Source organism: Etheostoma spectabile, chromosome 21, assembly GCF_008692095.1.
Source record: "Etheostoma spectabile isolate EspeVRDwgs_2016 chromosome 21, UIUC_Espe_1.0, whole genome shotgun sequence".
NCBI lineage: Eukaryota > Metazoa > Chordata > Actinopteri > Perciformes > Percidae > Etheostoma > Etheostoma spectabile.
The window spans coordinates 15,741,715-15,744,530 of record NC_045753.1 but is presented as its reverse complement, the minus strand read 5'-3'; the positions used below and the strand labels follow the sequence as shown (position 1 = coordinate 15,744,530).

The following is a 2,816-nucleotide window of genomic DNA, read 5'->3' as shown; positions in this document are numbered from 1 at the left end:
TTTTTTAATAAAAGTGTAAAAATCCATTTGGAAAGCATTCCCAGTCAGCCTCATATTTGCCTTGCGGCAGTTTGTGGTCAATTTGCTGTCTCAGGTAGGACAAAGAGATGAGAGGACCACTCTGTCCCTCCTGAGGCTTCCCCTGCTCTCATTGGTCAGCGGGACATCTTTTGTTTTGGCTCCCACGCGAGAAGAGCCGAACAACGCATCTCACGAACGGAAGCCCAAATATCCCTGTACAATCACAGAGAAAATGTGACATCTGATTCTTAGAATCAAAGCAGTCCCTCGTAGAAGTAATGGCGACTGGGATCAAGTATTCCCGTTAGTCACGGAGTAATAACGCTGTAATCTCCCCGATGTGCTCCCACGACACGCGAGTCTCCTACATGATAACTCTACAAGCTGCAGCCCTTTCTTCCACTTTAAACCGAGGCAAACTGAATCAACTCTTGAGTTAGATTAGAATACATAATGACCCATTCATTCTCTACGGGGAGCGGGCGCCTCGCCGCTGAAAGGAGACCGTTATATTGGCGATGTCTCCGGTTGTAGACAGGGCACACAGTCAAATCCCCCCCCCCCACCACCCCACCACCACCACCAAAAAAAAACTTTTCCATTTCTGCACGCAGTCGAGACACAGTCTAAAAACAAAGGGCATGAACTTCTCCCACCCAGAATTGATGGAGACAAAAACCCCAAAAATGCATTGACAGAAATCAAAATACTAATAGGCTAATAATAATACCGTCTGGAAAAAAAACGTAAATAGCCATACCATGAGTTTCTTGCAGCGCTCACGCGACCACCCGGATCAAACACCTTCTCATTTCCGACTCGTAAATTTCCATTCCGGTCACCGGTCACGGGACTAATGACATTTGTAAATCCGTGTAATAAATATGTTTTACCCTCCGCTGGCGGTTACATGTGAACAAGTTGTAGACTCTGCGCTGTGACAGTCTCTCTTTCTCTTCTGCCTCTCTCTCAAGCTCCCGATATGAACGGTGGGAGTCAGTCCTCTCTCTCTCTCTCTCTCTCTCTCTCTCTCTCTCTCTCTCTCTCTCTCTCCTCTCTCTTCTCTCTCTCTACACACTCGTCTCTGTCGCTCTCTGTGTGGGGTGGGGGTTTAAGGGTGAGGGGTGAGCGGCAGCAAAAGAGCAGGGTGCAGGGGTCCCTCTAATAAGAACTACAAGACTGTAATCTCTCTAAACAGGAAAGCTAGTTAACATTACCTCTACTAGACTTTAATAGGAGTAAATACATAAGGAATACAATAATAATAAATTCATAAGGAAACACAAATTTAAGGGGTTTCCAAAAAAAATTACTTTTACATAGACCTTAGTGGTCCCCTAATTCCATATCTGAAGTTTCTTTCCCGAAATTCAGCCTTGGTGCAGAATTACAGCCACAGCCAGTCCCACAATGAGCTTTCCTTAGGATGTGCCATTCTGGTGTCGAGTTTCGGAGGAGAGAGAGGGGAAGGGGGAAGGGGGAAGGGGGGGGGGGCAGGTGGAGGCTGGGGGTGTTGCCTTGACCATCTGCCACTTTGCTTGTTTGAAAGCCATCATGTGTCTCTCTCTCTCTCTCATGGATGGGCTAAATTCTCTGGGCGGGCAAAGCATAGAAAGGGGAGGTAACCTTACCCCTTATGACCTCATAAGGAGTAAGATTCCAGATCGGTCCATCTGAGCATTCATTTCCTCAAAGGCAGAGCAGGATACCCAGGGCTCGGTTTACACGTATTGCCATTTATAGCCACTGGGGGACCATAGGCAGGCTGGGGGAACTTTTATTAACTTATTAATGTTGAAAAACCTCAAAGTGACATTTTAATGCCATGGGTAGCGAGACACCCTTAATTATGCAGAATATATATATATATATATATATATATATATATATATATATATATATATATATATATATAGATCCTGCATAATTAAGGGTGTTTTGCTTTGAGTGACAGGTTGTCTGCCATCGCAGGAGGTGAGCATAGACTGTAGGCTTCATTCAGCCCACCTCAGCCCTGTCCACCTCTTTGCCCATCATTGGATTAGCTGACATCAGGCACTGCCAAGAGGCCGACACACAGAGCCAGGTAGAAAAGACAAATGCATAAATAGAGGTTAAAGACAGCTCTAATCCTATGGAAAGTGTTTACTCTGGCTTATTTAGAGTTACCATATTGTTTCTAGAAGGACTGTTTGGGCATAAGTCTGGTGATAGTGTACAATTTTCTTTTATGTTGCTTTATTTGCTATTACGATTTTCTTATTGTCAACAAACCCCATGAAAAGCCCAAGTCCAATAGTGTGGATAATACGCTATGTTAGGCTTTGGCAACACAGGCAATACTGTTGCCAAAAAAATAGTATTTCATTGTTGGTTTTGGTCTTTTATAGGATTTGTTGACAACCAAATTAAGAATAGATTAATGCCAGTCTTATCATTTCATGTTTGTCAATGCTCTAAGCACCACAAATGTTCTATTCATGTCCATTGTGTCTTGGTTGAGTCAGAATTTCTTAGAGACAGATGCCTCTAACACAGAAACCACCTGCATAGTAAATTACTAAAATATGCCTTTTCTAATTTTTGTGAACCTGCCCTTTTAAACTCACCGTTAATGTTCACTCACCTAACATAATGCTTTAAACCTGAGCTAACGCTGAAGAATACAAAAACACAATTTCTTTTTATTGTTCATCTCTATTGGTCCATCATTGTATTGGTCCATTATTGTGTTGGTCCATCATTGTATTGGTCCTTGTTCCTCAGTAGTGTATAGAGGGATTGGTTAAGGGGTG

General features: G+C 43.1%; 1 protein-coding gene across 1 annotated transcript in view; it reads right to left on the bottom strand.

Moving 5' to 3' along the window:
- Positions 1–1,038, bottom strand: part of chst15 (carbohydrate sulfotransferase 15) — a 43,732-nt gene extending 42,694 nt beyond the window's left edge. Inside the window, exon 1 of the mRNA XM_032501424.1 lies at positions 782–1,038. The gene's annotated coding sequence lies outside the window, so the exon portion shown is untranslated. The remainder of the gene's footprint in view (positions 1–781) is intronic.
- Between the last annotated feature and the right edge of the window lie 1,778 nt (positions 1,039–2,816).